This window comes from Haliotis cracherodii, unplaced genomic scaffold (assembly GCF_022045235.1).
Source record: "Haliotis cracherodii isolate W230 unplaced genomic scaffold, xgHalCrac1.p SCAF_25, whole genome shotgun sequence".
Taxonomy (NCBI): Eukaryota; Metazoa; Mollusca; class Gastropoda; order Lepetellida; family Haliotidae; genus Haliotis; species Haliotis cracherodii.
This window is the reverse complement of record NW_027266281.1, coordinates 635,460-653,838: the sequence shown is the minus strand read 5'-3', so window position 1 is coordinate 653,838 and position 18,379 is coordinate 635,460. Positions and strand designations below refer to the sequence as shown.

The 18,379-nt window shown below is 46.0% G+C and overlaps 2 pseudogenes; both read left to right on the top strand.

Moving 5' to 3' along the window:
- The window catches only part of LOC139472791 (fasciclin-2-like), a 43,593-nt pseudogene that overhangs the window by 4,391 nt on the left and 20,823 nt on the right, over nt 1-18,379 (top strand).
- LOC139472706 (uncharacterized) lies at nt 11,229-12,460 on the top strand (annotated as a pseudogene).

Below are 18,379 nucleotides of genomic sequence, written 5' to 3'. Positions count from 1 at the left end.
CAAACAGCTGACCATGCAGATTACATGACCACGTTATAAATGGCATACAGCTGGCCATGCAGATTACAGGTGCAAGTTATAAATGGCATATATCTGGCCATGCAGATTACAGGTGCAAGTTATAAATGTCATATATCTGGCAGTTCAGATTACATGACCACGTTATAAATGTCATACAGCTGACCATGCAGATTACAGGGCCATGTTATAAATGTCATACTCCTGGCCATGCAGATTACAGGGCCACGGTATTAATGTCATACAGCGGGCCATGCATATTACAGGGCCATTTTAAAAAATGTCGTACATCTGTCTATGCAGGGCCAGGTTATCGATGTCATATAGCTGGCCATGCATAAGACAGGGCTAAGTTATAAATGTCATACAGCTGACGATGCAGATTACAGGGCCATGTTTTAAATGTCATACATCTGGCCATGCAGATTACAGGGCCATGTTATAAATGGCATACATCCGGTCGTGTAGATTACAGGGCCATGTTTTAAATAGCATACATCTGTCAAAGCAAATTCCAGGGCCACGTTATTGAATGCATACAGCTGGCCATGCAGATGACAGGGTGATGTTATTAATGTTATATAGCTAGCCATGCAGTTTACAGGGCCAAGTTATAATGCCATTCATCTGTCAATGCAGATTACAGGACCACGTTATGAATACCATACAGCTGAGCATGCAGATTACTGGGCCATGTTATAAATGACATACAGCTGGCCATGCAGATTACAGGGCCATGTTATAAATGTCACACAGCCCCTCAGTAGATTACAGGGCCAAGTTATAAATGGCATACAGCTGGTTATGCATATTACAGGGCCATGTTTTAAATGGCATATATCTGGTCATGCAGATTACAGGGCCATGTTATAAATGTCATAAAGCTGGCTATCAGATTACAGGGCCAAGTTATAAACGGAATATAACTGGCCATGCAGGTTACAGGCCATGTTACAAATGTGATATAGCTGGCCATGCAGGTTACAGGGCCAAGTTATAAATGTCATATAACTACCATGCAGATTACAGGGCGACGTGATAAATGTCATACAACTACCATGCAGATTACAGGGCCACGTGATAAATGTCATACAGCTGGTCATGCAGATTACAGGGCCACGTTATAAATGTCATATAACTACCATGCAGATTACAGGGCTACGTTACAAATGTCGCCTTGCTGACCATGCAGATTACAGGGCCATGTTATAAATGTAATATAGCTGACTGCTCTATCCTTCATACTTTATTCCATGTTTGTGTTCAAATGTTTTTTCGCAGATGCCCAAGAAATTTAGATTTTCCCAGCTTATAAGAGTATAAGACATGAAACAAGCCAAAATGGATTATTAATTACCTGCGAAGTCGATGGGTTAGCAGATGATCAAAATGCAAACTTGGAGTGGCTGGACCCAGCTGACATCGTCATTGGAGCTTACAATAGTGCAAAAATGTCAAGGTAGGTTCACCGTTTACAGCCTTCATCTCTCACAGTCACCTCTCACAGTCACCACTCACAGCCTTTGCCTTTTACAGCCTTTGCCTTTCACAGTCACCTCTCACAGTCACCTCTCACAGTCACCTCTCACAGTCACCTCTCACAGTCACCTCTCACAGTCACCTCTCACAGTCACCTCTCACAGTCTCCTCTCACAGTCACCTCTCACAGTCACCTCTCACAGTCTCCTCTCACAGTCACCTCTCACAGTCACCTCTCACAGTCACCTCTCACAGTCACCTCTCACAGTCACCTCTCACAGTCACCTCTCACAGTCACCTCTCACAGTCTCCTCTCACAGTCATCTCTCACAGTCACCTCTCACAGTCACCTCTCACAGTCACCTCTCACAGTCACCTCCCACAGTCACCTCCCACAGTCACCTCTCACAGTCACCACTCACAGCCTTTGCCTTTTACAGCCTTTGCCTTTCACAGTCACCTCTCACAGTCACCTCTCACAGTCACCTCTCACAGTCATCTCTCACAGTCACCTCTCACAGTCTCCTCTCACAGTCACCTCTCACAGTCTCCTCTCACAGCATTCACCTCTCACAGTCACCTCCCACAGTCATCTCCCACAGTCACATCCCACAGTCACCTCTCACAGCATTCACCTCTCACAGTCACTTCCCACAGTCACCTCTCACAGTCACCTCTCACAGTCACCTCTCACAGTCACCTCTCACAGTCACCTCTCACTTGCGCATTCACCGTTTCATTGCCTTTCTCAGCGATCTCTAGTTATCAGATGTGATACATATTCACAGTTAACCTGTCTGATATGTAAAGTTAGCTTCTGTGATATCCCCAGTTAACCTGTGTGATATCCCCAGTTAGCCTGTGTGATATCCCAAGTTAGCCTGTGTGATATCTTCATTTAACCTGTCCGATATGTCCGGTTAGCCTGTGTGACATCCCCAGTTAACATGTGTGATATCTTGAGTTAACCTGTGTGATATGTTCAGTTAGCCTGTGTGATATCCCAAGTTAACCTGTGGGATATATCCAGTTAGACTATGCGATATCCCCAGTTAACCTGTGTGATATCTCCAGTTAGCTTATGTGATATCTACAGTTAACCTGTGTGATATCTCCAGTTAGCCTATGTGATATCACCATTTAACCAGTGTGATATCTCCAGTTAACCTGTGTGATATATCCAGTTAACTTGTGTGATATATCCAGTTAACCTGCGTGATATATCCAGTTAACCTGTGTGATAAGTCCAATTAGCTTGTGTGATATCTCCAGTTTATATCCCCTCCACTCATCCCTGAACTCAAATGTGTTGCCTCCCCTTGTTGTTGCAGGATCTTCTCCCTGCAGATGGGCACCAGTAGCGAACTGCAGTTTGACACACTGAAGAATGGAGATGAAGGGGTGTATACATGTCGAGGCACGATCGGCGGCAACACCATAACTAATGATATACGGCTGGAACTCTACGGTAAATAGTTGACGTGTGGTGCAAGCTTGGGAGGACCTGTTTTATTCAGAGAAATCATTGCCCAACTTCCACGGCTTGTTACGTGAGATCGCCGGACAAACTTAACTTTATGTTTCAGTTGTGCGCTGACGACCTTTACATGATTTTCATCATATATTCGTAACAAGTTTGGCTTTAAAAAATTGTAAACATAGCGAGTATGACCAACAATTGAAGGCAGTGTATTGCCTAATCCTTATGGTATTTGTCGCGCCTTACGAGTTGGACATGCTCTATTGCTGGTTGAAATATGCGTCTGTTGCTCAAAGTGTTGAAAAGTTTCGCCCGTTTTTCTCAGATGCCGCAACATGCTGTGCATTGTTGCTTCCCCTAGGCGCCAGGATCCGGTGATTGGGGGTACGGGTACTTTCACATCGTGATGATAACTCTGGGTCTGTCAGCACTGAGCCTATGGGTGTACAACAGTCTGGTTGAAGCTGCCCAGTCTTCTAGTTACACACAACCAGGTGTTTTCCCATAGACTTCTGTAGTTATGTTATACAGTAAACTACGGTTATAACGAACTCAAAGGGACCACTAATTTTAGTTCGTTATAACCGTAGTTTGTTATTAGCATATATACAGCATATATACAGCAAATAGCCGGGACTAATAAGTAAGTTCGTTATATCGGTCAGTTCGTTATAAGCGTGTTCGTTATAACCGTAGTTTACTGTATTTTGTTAAAGAATAACTGAGCATTCAACAGCTACCTGTACCTGTGTGCACAGTCTGGCCCGAAGCAGCAATAAAAACAAAAAAAATGACCAACTTAGCCAACTCCTTTTCCGAGTTCAGGACACCCTACCCTCAATCCCGGACTAAATGTCACCTGCTTGAAAATATGTTCAGCATAAGTCATCATGTTAGGAAAGACCGCAGTAGAAAAAATATGATCAGTATTGATTACTGGATGGATATAAATTTAAAAAGAAAAATCTAACGCAAAATCGTCCAATCACTTGTTGAACGACTGATTCTGATTTGGTGCAGTAGAACCCCTGAGATGCGATTCACTGTGCAGAGTTGCGTCCCTTTGGCATGCCTGGAACCTGGGATTGTTGGTTCAAATCCCGATATGCAGCGTGCGTGCGTGCGTGCATGCATGCGTGCGTGCGTGCGTGCGTGCGTGCGTGCGTGCGTGCATGCGTGCGTGCGTGCGTGCGTGCTAACCCCACTCAGACACAGCATACTGACTCCGAGCCGACCAGTCCTTGTTTTATCCCCTTAATGCCGAGCGCCAGACAGGGTAACAACAAGTACCATCTCTTAACGTCTTTTGGTATGACGAGGCCAGGGATCGAACTCCGAACCTTCCGCTCTCCGGACGGACGCTCTACCACTAGACCATGGAGGCGGTCGCCGTGCTCTTGGATTTCACCAAAGTGGTCAACAATGAGTACCTGTGTCCCTTGAGGCTCCCCGTGTCCAGCTGACTAGAACCTGTATACTTTGAGGCTGCCCGTGTCCAGCTGACTAGTACCTGTATACCTTGAGGCTCCCCGTGTCCAGCTGACTAGAACCTGTATACTTTGAGGCTCCCCGTGTCCAGCTGACTAGTACCTGTATACCTTGCAGGCTCCCCGTGTCCAGCTGACTAGAACCTGTATACCTTGAGGCTCCCCGTGTCCAGCTGACTAGTACCTGTATACCTTGAGGCTCCCCGTGTCCAGCTGACTAGTACCTGTATACCTTGAGGCTCCCCGTGTCCAGCTGACTAGTATCTGTATACCTTGCAGGCTCCCCGTGTCCAGCTGACTAGTACCCGTACACCTTGAGGCTCCTCATGTCCAACTGACTAGTACCTGTATACCTTGAGGCTCCCAGTGTCGAGCTGACTAGTACCTGTATACATTGAGGCTCACCGTGTCCAACTGACTAGTACCTGTATGCCTTGAGGCTCCCCGTGTCGAGCTGACTAGTACCTGTATACATTGAGGCTCACCGTGTCCAGCTGACTAGAACCTGTATACTTTGAGGCTCCCCGTGTCCAGCTGACTAGTATCTGTATACCTTGAGGCTCCTCGTGTCCAGCTGACTAGTACCTGTGTCCCTTAGGGTACTGTTAAATGTAGCGTTAACCACAACGCACTCACTCACTCACTTAATTGCTCTATTTCTGTCATAATTATTGTATCAATGTGCTGCTGCTTACAGACGGAATCAATGTGTTGTCCAACCACACCCAGCATCCTAACATCTACACCGACGCTGTGATTGCCTGTGCCGTCACGGCCAACCCCTCACCCACTGTGCAGTGGACGTTTGGCAACGGCACAAAGGTCAGAGGTCAGTACACAATGTGATCATAAGGCTTCACTATTGTAGGCCTGCGTATTTCTTCGGGGGGAAGATATGCCTTACTGGCACAACATGATCGTTACTCTTCAATTACTGTAAGATTGTATGTTATTGTACTGTATAGATAACTGGTAATAGGTAATTGACTGTACAATATAGATTTGGTAACTGACATTACGAGGTAGATTGGTTGTACAGTTTCTATTTGGTGATTAGTTGTTCAATATAGATTTGGTGATAGACTGTACGAGATGTACGAGACTGGTTATACATTGCGTACTTGTTGATTGGCTGCAGGTGAGCGCTATCGTCCACTGGTTGTACACCATGTAGATTGACTGTACAGTTTGCATTTCGTGATTGGTTGTTCAATATAGATTTGGTGAAAGACTGTACGAGGTAGATTGGTTATACATTGTATACGTGGTGATTGGCTGCAGGTGAGCGCTATCGTCTACTGCCACAGGGACTGGAGATCAAGAACATCACCAGGGCTGACAACGGAGTGTACATCTGCGTGATCACTGTCATTGAAACAGGAGACGTTCTGTCATTCCACATCAATGTCACAGTGACAGGTAGGTGACAGGTCAAACATACATAACTGTGTAAAGCAACTTACACAACTGCACACAGCGTCACACAATAATATGCAAAGCAACACACACAACTGTGTAAAGGTTCACACAATAATATGCAAAGCAACACACACAGTTGTGTAAAGGGTCACACAATAATATGCAAAGCAACACACAATTGTGTAAAGGGTCACACAATAATATGCAAAGCAACACACACAATTGTGTAAAGGGTCACACAATAATATGCAAAGCAACACACACAATTGTGTAAAGGGTCACACAATAATATGCAAAGCAACACACAATTGTGTAAAGGGTCACACAGTAATATGCAAAGCAACACAATTCCACAAAGGGTCACACAGTAATATGCAAAGCAACACACAATTCCGTAAAGCGTCACACAATAATAGGCAAATCAACACACACAGTTTCGTAAAGGGTCACACAATATTATGCAAAGCAACACAATTTGTGTAAAGCCAGACACCGTAGGCGGGTGGACCGGCCACGAAGCCTCTAGTCCCCAGGCACCGTAGGCGCGTGGACCGGCCACGAAGCCTCTAGTCCCCAGACACCGTAGGCGGGTGGACCGGCCACGAAGCCTCTAGTCCCCAGGCACCGTAGGCGGGTGGACCGGCCACGAAGCCTCTAGTCCCCAGGCACCGTAGGCGTGTGGACCGGCCTCGAAGCATCTAGTCCCCAGACACCGCAGGCCGGTAGACCGACCAAGCCATAGTCATGACAAAATAGTAAATAATTTTATTAACCTCTCTGTCATATTATTTATTTATGAAATTTATTACATTTTACATAACTGAAATATGTATTCCATTTCAATTTAAATTTTTTTATCGATAGATTAAAAATGGTTTCTCTATTTCCCGTAATGTTATTGAAAATAAAATTCTCGGATACGCACTACGACAAATGGCCCACATTGAACATGTCAAAAAACTGCATAAAGACGCATCAAACAAATCTGTAAATGTGTTATACAAAATAATAAATAAAATCAACAAAAATATATATAAAAGTTAGCTTACATCTAAGTTATTGTTTCCATATTTTCGTACGAACGCGTGTGATGTAGGTCAAATGACATCTCGGCCCGTGAAGATCCGGGGTAGAATAGGACTTCAGCAACTTTTACTTGCCATAAAAGGCGACTATGCTTGTCGTGAGACAGGATCGGACGCTCAAGCTCGTTGACTTGGTTGATGCATATCATCGGTCCTAATTGCCTGGATCGATGCTCATGTTCTCAATCACTGGATTGTCTGGTCCAAACACGATTACTTACAGACCACCGTCATATGGCTGGAATACTGCTGACTGCTACGTTAAACAACAAACAAACAAATGACATCCCGCCTTTCGTCGCCTTGAATTCTTGGCTCAGACACCACGTTTAATTCCAAAACATATGTATGATAAATCTTTGTCACACGTCGTAACATGGCAAGATACATCCACGAAATTCCATATTTTAAATATCGATCGCGATTGCCTGCTTCAAACGTTCAAAATAACGTTTCGTCAAAATCTGAAATTCATCACACACGAGACATTGCTGTAATTTGATTGTCTCTCTTAGGTCACGTGTTCAAATTTGACCAATCACGAATCTTGTAGCAGATTTTGGTTAGAAAGCATCATTAGAAACCAATCTTTATCCAATTAAATCGCATGAAACAGATACGAAAATACATCATGCTTTGTCACCATCATGTAGAATAGGAAATAAGCTTTCTATCCATGTATCATGTGCCAGTCTTGTTATTCACAAAAAACTTCGAAAACAGAGGTATTTCTTCATGTTACTGAGCGGACAGCCGCTGTTATCAGGCAGTGGGTGATGACAGATACTTTTTATAATCCTTTTTAGAATAATTTTCGGATTACGTAAACAACAAAAAATATAAAAGAAATAGGCAAGAGGATTTTCTGAAAACTTATATTTGCCGAAATTTTCTTATATTCTTAATCTTGACATTATGAATGTGTTAGCTTTTGTATTTACAACGAACTTAATTAAGTTGTAAGTGCGTTATTCAAATAATGTGACAGACATAACCTTCATATGTATAAACAATGAGAATACCCCTTTCAAATGGAGTATAGCAAAGATGTTTTCCCTTGATAAATGTTGGCTTCATCTGTCACACAAGAGTCTCTGGGAACTGGGTGTCACAGCAGTAAAAGCTTCTGGTTGACTGGTGGTGAAAGCATTAAAGGATGATGAAATCTGCTTCATAAAATTGTGCCTTAAAGCCTCAGTCACACAGACAATGCGACCGCGATGCAACCTCCTGGCAATCAAAATATTTGACAATCGCAATGAAATTTCAATCTCTGAAAGTTTTCACTGAGGTCGCCACAAGGTTTCAGAGCGGTCGCTAAACCCATTCGGTCGCAACCAGTCTTTTGAACATGCACAAAAGACTAACCGCGACCGATTTGGTCGCTCAGAGATTTCATTGGTCTCCTAGAGGTCCCCAAGTGGTGTTATTTTAATCGCAGTTTCGGATCGGTTTCATCTACACAAAAATGTTGTCTCTTTGCAAACTAGTGGCGATCTATCGGTGATTGATCAGTGATGAAGCGGTGATCGACCGGCGCTTCATCGGTGACTAGTTGTCGATCGGTTGCATGGTTTCCAAGCGTGCGTCGATCATTCGCCGTTGGGTTTGCAACATGTCACCGTCTGGAAGAAGACCTGTTTGTGCATTCCAGCATCATGTTATCATAAGTACTCAGAGAGTTCACATCAATTATGTCCATTCATCACTATGGTCCATAAGGCAGGAACACAAAAGAGCAAAAATTGTAGAAGCTGCAATAGCGACAACTGCTGGAGTGTACAGGTCTCCTACAATTGAGCCAACAATCAATATCTCAACAAAAGGAGATGAAGATACCTGATGAGGAAGAAGAGCCAGAAATGTCCGACGTTGACAGGCTCTGACTTCCTCTCTTCAACTCTTCAACTGCCATCATATTATCATGGTCTTATGGACTTCTCGCGATCCATGATATCAACCAATTCTGATTTCGCCTTGTCCTTCTCATTCTTCGCTAGATCATCATGACAGCAACTGCAGCATTTCGATTTATTCTTTGCAGACGGAACAATTTCTGTTGTTCTGCTGTTCTGCTGTTAACATCTGGACAACTTGCAAAGAAATGATTTGATTCAGAAAAGCACCCCTTTAATACGTATTATGTTTAGATCGGTGATCGATCAACAACTGGGGCAGTCAGGTAGCCTAGTGGTTAAAGCTTTCGCTCGTCACGCCGAAGACCCGGGTTCGATTCCCGACATGGGTGCAGTGTGTGAAGCCCATTTCTGGTGTCCTCCGCAGTGATATTGCTGGACTATTGCTTAATGCGGCGTAAAACCATACTCACTCACTCACACACTCGATCGACAACTAGTCACCGACCAGTCCCCGTTCAGTTGCAACAAGTCACCGAAGATTCGCTGACTGGTCACCGATCGGTCTCAACCGGTTTCAAACATTTCGCCGTATATGCGGTGAACAGTTGCCGATCAATAACTCACAAGTTGCAAAACCTATCGCTGATCGATCGGCGATCATACGCTAATTCCAAATTTAGGCAGAAGCAGTTGCACCGGTCTCAGCGGTCGCAAGGGAAATCAGTCGCCAAGAGGCTGCATCGCGGTCGCTTTGTCTGTGTGACTGTAGCTTAAAGGCTCCCTCTAAGGGGTCAATGGGAGATAACTCTCATCTGACCTGGTGGAGATCACCCCACATGGAATGGGTTCGTCTATGGGATAGAGAGGAGGGGGAATCAGCAAGATGTTGTATCAGGATAAGCATGTACAATATAATAAATATTCTGATTTATGACATTTCGTTTTTTTTGATAAAATACTGGGCATGCTGAAAAAAATGATTGTTGAGCTCTTGGTTCAAAGTTGTTTTGAACCCAACTCACTCTTAGAGGATTCCTATTGACCTTTTCTTATCCTGAACTCTACATTTCAGTTCCACCTTCCATGGAGGGACTCCCAACTCTGAGTACGCCCATTGTCGGCAAGCGGTTCGAGATGACTTGCGGAGCAGATGGCACTCCACGACCATCATTTACCTTCAAGAAGGTGAGACCCTGTTCCTCCCCTTGGGGACTCTGGAGAGATAGGTCGCCAGTACCTCGTGTTTATCTATCTGGGGGGTCTCCGGAGAGATAGGTCGCCAGTATCTCGTGTTTATCTATCTGCGGGGTCTCCGGAGAGATAGGTCGCCAGTATCTCGTGTTTATCTATCTGTGGAGTCTCTGGAGAGATAGGTCGCCAGTATCTCGTGTTTATCTATCTGTGGGGTCTCCGGAGAGATAGGTCGCCAGTATCTCGTGTTTATCTATCTGTGGAGTCTCCGGAGAGATAGGTAGCCAGAATCTTGTGTTTATCTATCTGTGGGGTCTCCGGAGAGATAGGTCGCCAGTACCTGGTGTTTATCTATCCGTGGAGACTCCGGCGAGATATGTCGCCAGTCGCCAGAGGGTCCTCAACCCTGCCTCCTGTATCAGGACCCAGTACTCCCAATGTTGCTATATGTCTCTGATTTCAACCCTGCCTCTTGTATTGGGACCTAATGATTCCATTGTTGCAATCTGTCTCTGATCTCAGCCCTGCCTTCTGTATAAGAACCCCGTACTCCCAATGCTACAATTTGTTCCTGACCTCAACCCTGCCTCCAGTATTAGGACCCAATACTCCCAATGCTGCAATCTGTCTCTGACCTCAACCCTGCCTCCAGTATTAGGACCCAATACTCCCAATGCTGCAATCTGTCTCTGACCTCAACCCTGCCTCCTGTATTAGGACCCAATACTCCCAGTGTTGCAATCCGTCTCTGACCTCGGCCCTGCCTCCTGTATTAGGACCCAATACTCCCAGTGTTGCTATATGTCTCTGACCTCGGCCCTTCCTCCTGTATTAGGACCCAATACTCCCAATGTTGCAATCTGTTTCTGACCTCAACCCTTCCTCCTGTATTAAGACCCAGTACACCCAAATGCTACAATCTGTCTCTGCTATATGTCCCTGACGTCAACGCTGCTTTCTTTATTAGGACCCAGTACTCCCAGTGCTGCAATCTGTCTCTGACTTCAACCCTCCCTCCTGTATTAGAACCCATCTCTTGTGGTATTCATTAATGAAAAATGGAATACATGGTCGTTCATTGGTGGTTTTGAAGGATCTATACTCTAAGAGTCAGTGTGCTGTCAGGACATCAAATAACTCTCTTTTAGATTATTTCGAATCACTGAGTGGTGTAAGACAGGGCTGCGTGTTAAGTCCTTTTCTGTTCACGATGTTTATCCATGAATTACAGTCAATGATAGAAAGTAGTGATATGCGAGGGATTTTTATTGGAGAGGAGTTTATGGACATATTACTTTTACTATATGCAGATGATTTGTGTATTTTTGATGACACAGTAATAGGCCTGCAAAGAAAAATTGATATTTTATCCAATTTTTGTAAAAAGTGGGGACTTGAAATTAACATGTCTAAAACCGAAATTTTGGTTTTCAGAAGAGGTGGTACTTTAAGGTATGATGAACGATGGTTTTTGAATGATAAACGTATAAATGTTAGTACTTACTATAGTTGTCTTGGTGTTCTGTTTTCAAATAGATTGTCTTGGACTAAATGCATTGATACTCTCAAGATAAAAGCCAATAAGGCTTTGTTTGCCATTAAACAATTGCAATTTCACTTTGTAAATATGACAGTTAACATTTTATTTAAATTGTTTGATATTAAGATAAAGCCCATTCTTCTTTATGGTGCTGAGATCTTGGGCTGCAAATGTAGTCAAATTGTCGAAACTTTTCATACTAAGTTTTGTAAATTTGTTTTAGGAGTTGGTAAATATGTATCAAGTACGGCAATATTAGCTGAATGTGGAAGAAATGGTTTGCATGTGGATTATCATATGAAGTGTGTTAAATACTGGTGTAAACTGATTAGAATGAATGATGAAAGATACCCCCGACAGTGTTATTTGTTAATGAAGAAGCTGGATGAATGTGGTAGAATTACTTGGGCAACTCATGTTAAATATTTACTCGACATATATGGATTTGGTAATGTGTGGTACGAACAGAATATTGGTGATGTTAAGTGTTTCTTGCAGCTATTTAGACAGTCTCGTAAATTAAGGTATTATTCACACGTCAAGATATTATTGGATATGGAATATTATGTTACAGCTTTCAGAAATAGAGACCATAGACGTATGATGTGCCTGTTGCGATTAAGTGAATTGCCTATACGGAGTAATCTGGGCAGAAGAGAGGATATTGATTCTTCACAACGCTTTTGTCGGCTATGTTACAATGTTTGTATTGAGGACGAAGTCCATTTTATGTTTGTCTGTCCGTTTACGCAACATTAAGACAAAAGTATATTCCTGTAAGATTCTATAACGATCCATGTATTAAGACTTTTAGTAATCTCTTAAATAGCAAAAATGACTGTATACTCAGAAATGTAGCTAAGTGTGTGAAGGAAGCCCTATTATTACGTACCAAGTCGTAATATTCTACCCTTAAGATTGTTTGCAATGTAAATTGTCTCAATTGTATATTACTATATATAACTGAAATGTACATGGGCCTATGGCCTCCCATACATGAATAAACACACGTTGAGCGACATGTCCCTGACCTCAGCCCTGCCTCCTGTATTAGGACCCAGTGCTCCCAGTGCTACAATCTGTCTCTGATTTCAACCCTGCCTCTGGTACTGGGACCTAACGATTCCATTGTTGCAATATGTCCCTGACCTCAACCCTGCCTCCTCTATTCCAGGACGAGATGGTTCTATCGGGAGAAAGATACAAGGTCAGCAACACAAATGATGCGTATGAAACCCGAGGGATGCTGGTGATCGAGCACCTCCGGAACACCGACGAGGGGACGTACTCCTGTGTCGCCCATAACCAAGGTGGAAATGTGTCCGAGTCTGTCTTCATCGACACCATTGGTGAGTGACAAAGTATAGAAACACATACTTCATGCGAAATAAATGAAGAAAATCTTTGAACGTCACGTTACAATTGAAAAAAAACCCCGGAAGAGACTCACCTTGATTACCATCTGATATGTCGGGTGATGTATGCCCAGTCCAATTGCTTAATGATAAAGAATAATATCTGTGTGTCTGATTTCGACGGGCTAATTTGTCACATTATCCGTGATGACTGCACTTTGGTAAAAAGCTGGCATCTAAGATGTGTGTCCTGCTCCTTACAGTGCCTCCTATAACTGAGCCTATCATTAACAAGACTGAGCCAGAGGGCAATGCTGTGGAGCTTGTGTGTGTTGCCAAGGGAGACCCGGCCCCGATGGTCACATGGAGAGTCAAGGGCTCCGACAGCCCCATTTCCGACAGTCCGGTGAGTCATAAAGTTGTTAAATTGTTGTTGTTAGTGGGAAGTCAAGTACTCCAACATCGTGTCGAAAAGACATGGTTACTAGTGGAAAGTCAGTGCCTGCAGTTCCCCGTTTCCAACAGCCACATGATTTGTTGTAAATCTATTGTAAGATTGATGCTGTTGATCACTTGAGTAGTAAAGTACATCTGTACAGAACCACCTCAGGATTCTGGAACCACTCAGGATTCTGGAACCACTCAGGATTCTGGAACCAAGATGGCGGCACATCCGTTTCCGGTCACGTGACCTGCGCAGTGCATGATGGGTACCTGCGCGTGCCTCCAAGATGGCGTCGCTTCCGTTTCCGGTGGCGTACGCCTCCAAGAGGGCGTCACTTCCGTGTCCGGTGGCGCACGCCTCCAAGAGGGCGTTGCCTCCGTTTCTGGCGAGAAGGAGGGGGAGGGGGGGAAACCCGGAGAAGCGCCCGTAAAAGGTGAACGGGATCGACATGGAAAGAAGCGCGTCAAACATCGTTTGTTGTGGTTGTGGTTGTTCTAAATATAGACGGGGTGGCGGTGGTGAAGGGAGGGAGGGAGGGAGGGAGGGATAGGGTGGTGGTGGTGGTGGTGGTGAAGGGAGGGAGGGAGGGAGGAAAGGAGGAGGAGACGGGTTCACGGTGTGGGTTGGAGGGTCGTCAAAGCAAAGGAGGAAAGTTGTCTTTCGGGAGAGATGGGTGGCCCTGAAAAGGGCCGTTTTGATGTTTACATGCATGTACACGCCATGGTGCAAAGGCACGGGTGGACATTCATCTGTCTCCTGACAGGACACCTACCGGTGTGCGTTAACCGACGCACGTAGGTGTCCTTCAGTACAGTGCCGCAGTACACGCACTCGAAAGTCCCATCCCGTACCCTTGTACCAAGGGCATAGACGGGCAGGGCCCCTTGACATCTGGCACATTGCCACGCTGGAGACCATGGTGGTGGTGGTGGTGGGGGTGGTGATGCTTCTTTCCACCCGGGCAAAGGTTGTGTTACTCTGGCGATCTCTAGATCCCAGTTTTCTTTCATGTGGTAGTTGTTGCTGTTGCTGTTGCTGTTGCTGCTGCTCATCATGATGAATCAATTTTCAAGTGACACTGACCCACTCGAATCCACTCTTGTTTTATAGGAGAGGCACTGACACCCTGCCTCCTGGTTGGTTCGCCAGGCCGCAGCCCCGATTGGTTCGTTCCGGGGCCTGGCCAGCACCTCGGTTTTCCAAAACGGACCGACCCCTGTGTTTCTTTTCCATAGGAAATGGATTTTACCATGGGAGAGAAATCACAACCGCGGTTCGACCAATCAGAGCACACCATGGCCCGAGCGCGGCTTCTGATTGGTCGATAACCCAGGCTTCGGATTGGTCCGATTTTGATCCGGTTTTTTTCTTCTTGGGTAGCCTTGGTATTTTTTTTTAGGTAGACGGTCGTCTGAATGCTAAAGGAAGGTGGACCTTCATAGGTAGACATGAACGTGGGAATGCCTACGTGATGTACGTGTGTGTCACTCCCATGCCAATCGGAATGTCAATCGGAATGTCATGTGGGTTCTTTGTTTTGGATTGTTGTATGGGTTGGTAAAGCAAAGGTGGAAAGTTGTCTTTTGGGTGAGATGGGTGGCGCTGAAAAGGGCCGTATTAACAGGAACTTGAACAGGAACTTGAACGGGAACGCAGGACACGGGAAACGTCCTCCTAGGCAGCCGGCTCTGCTACGTCATTCGTGTACCTCTGTTTCTCTTCGCAGAGATAGTGTAGTTGTAGTTGCTTCTGGTGTTTCACCAGCCCGGTTAGCTTGAGGTAATCGCAGTCTGGGGACCACTTGTTATGTGCCGCCCAAGGATTGTCGTGGGGTGCCCATTGTCTCAGCCGCACACCACATTGGAAACAGCTCACACCATCGGCACCCTGAGTGTAGACAAAGCCCGCATGAGCCATCTCTTCAGCAGTCTGATACATTTGCGTGGGCCACGTCTCAAACGAAGCGAGCCTTCTTTCAAAGCGTAGATAATAGTGCGTTGGCGTTTGACTGAGCAGTGACACCGCCTCCTCGGCATGACTCTTACTCCAATATCCACGAGTATCTGTACTATCCATCCCCACATCTTCGCCACGCGTCGTCATACCACTCTTCTTTGTTTCAGCCATTCTTGATTTTATCACATCAATTTTACAAGTGACACTGGGCCACTAGAATCCACTCTTGTTTTATGGGGGAAGAACCGGATCGAAATTGGCTGCTTCCTGGTTGGTCCAAAACGCAACGCACCGATTGGTTCGTTCCGGTGCCTGGCCTGCACCTCGGTTTTCCAAAACGACCCGACCCTTATGTTTCTTTTCCATAGGAAATGGATTTTACCATGAGAGAGAAAGCACAACTCGGGTGGGGTGCTGTCTTCTGATTGGTCGATGCTGTCTTCTGATTGGTCGACAATCCAGGCTTCGGATTGGTCCGATTTCGATCCTGTTTTGGGGAAGGGTTGTCCATCCATCAGACGTTCAGACCCTCTTAGAGTACAGGCGTTCATCAGACACACATCGCTATCATGACGAGCAACCAAAGTACGCCCTATCGTTTGGAGAGGAAAGATACCACCCGCTCCAGACGGTTAAGAACTGCTAATCATACCTATCGTTTGACTTTCAACCCAGACTACTTGGACACCGTACCACCGGAACGCGTCCCCATGGAACTGCCAGCTTTATTTGACAGGGTGATCGATGACTTTTATGAACAGATGTCAGGTCAGAAGGGAGATCGTATTGGTCTAGGTATCGATCATCCCGCTTTGAACACTCCCATACGGATTCCCTTTCGACGTTTTGAAGATCTCCATGGGGTAAATATTTTACAGGCCGTGGAAAAAGTCCAACAGTCCAACAAAGACCTGAACATCGATGACACCATGGATGTGACTTTAGTACACGTCGCAGATCCCGACAGGCTAGGATCGGGCAGTGGTGCTCCCCGGCTGAAAAACGTGATTGGACTCGAAGCTTTTTTAACACGCAAAAAGTGCATCGTACGGATCAAGAACGAAGATCAATCCTGTTTGGCACGGGCCCTGGTGGTGTCACAGCATTATGCCCACAAGCCTCACCCTCTGACCCCAGCATGGACCGCCCAGCGAATGAGACTGACGAGAACAAATCGCGACGACGTTCAAGGCATACGGGCAGGGGCCTTGTTTCGACGCCTTGGCCTGCCTGAAGGTCCCTGTCGGGGGCTGGACGACCTCGCACGCGTGGGACGGGCCTTGACCCTCCTGCATTATCAACTGAAAGTCTACAGTCAAGAGGTGGGTCAGAGACTGTTGTACAAGTGTGATGAGGCTCATCACCCGACGCCACGGTGCTGCATCTATACCATCATGATCAGCACTACGATGTCATCACTTCCATGTCCGCCTTTTATGGCTCTGTCCATTACTGCGAACGCTGCGACAAACGTTACGACCATCCCGAAAAACATCCCTGCACCAAGGAATACCGCTGTTACCGCTGCTTCTACTCTAGCTATTGCGGACCCCAGGAAGAGCACGGGATCCCTTGCTTGACATGTCAAGGTTGGTTCCCCAATCCAACGTGTTACACCCGACATCTCCAGTCACCGTCAGAGGGAAAACCCAGCGCCTGTCAATCGATTCACAGGTGCCCGAACTGTTTTCAGCTGGTCCGCGTCTTGGAGACCCCCATGGTTCACCACGAGTGCTTCGACGAAGAACATCCCTGCTTGGTGTGCCGAGAACCCATGACCCCAGACCATCGCTGTTACATGACGCCTCTCCGTGAAGAAAATGAGGAGGAGGAGGGGGAGGGGGAGGAGGGGGAAGAGGAACAACATCACGTACAAGACGACGTCCAATACGTCTTCTACGATTTTGAATGCATGCAAGACACGGGGGAACACATTCCAAATTTGTGTGTGGTGCAACTAGGATGTGGACGATGCATCAGTGAAGTGAGCAAGAACTTGTGCGAACACTGTCCATGGAGAGAAGAAGGGTATGGTCCCAGCCGTGAGATCATGTTTCGAGGACCCACCACGCGACATGATGTGTGCGTGTGGTTGACCACGTTGTCTGAAATACCCAAGAAGAAGCCCAACCCAGAGGAAGAGGAGGGCAGCACACGCAAGGGGACAACAGCCCACCTGGGGAAAAAAAGAAAACGGGATGGCACCCCCTCAAGAAAGTACGCTTCCAAACGTCAACGGCATGCATCATCCCAGCAGGAGTTTGAAGAGGTGGAGGAGGTGGAGGAGGTGGAAGAGGTCATGGAAGTGGAGAAAACAAAGAAGCCAAAGAACAAGAACACCTCCTGCCATACAGTCCCGAAGGAGGATCGCATTTATGTGATGGCCCACAATGCACGATCCTATGATTTACACTTAATCCTGAAGGGCCTGTCCCCCCTCCTGATGACACTCCCCACCAAGATTCGACATGGCCAATAAATTTTGCAGATGACCCTGGGACGGTTGTGTTTCGAAGACAGTTTAAATTTCATCCCTTACCCCCTGAAAGCCTTTCCCAAGAGCTTTGGGTTGAAAGAAATGAAGAAAGGGTACTTTCCACACTTTTTCAATACGAGAGTCAATCAGACCTACAGAGGTCCCTATCCACCAGCCGTCACGTACGATCCTGATGGCATGTCTCCCGCGGAACGCACAGCCTTCCTCCAGTGGCATACCCAAAAAGTGCAAGAAGGAGCCTTGTTCGACTTACAAGAAGAACTTTTAGCTTACTGCCAGAGCGATGTGGACATTTTGAGACGGGGATGCGCCGACTTCCGACAGAACGCCATCCACTCGGTGGGCATGGATCCCTTTGTGGAAGTGATGACAGCTGCTGCTTTCACCATGAAATCCTTCCGAAAACACGACCTGAAACCCAATACCATCGCCATTCTTCCACCTCAAGGCTACCAACCCAAGAGAAACTATTCCCAGGCCTGTATGCACTGGCTCCACTATCTGATGGAAAGGGACCCCCATCTGCACCTCCAGCACGCCAGGAATGGCGGTGAAAAAGAGTTCACCT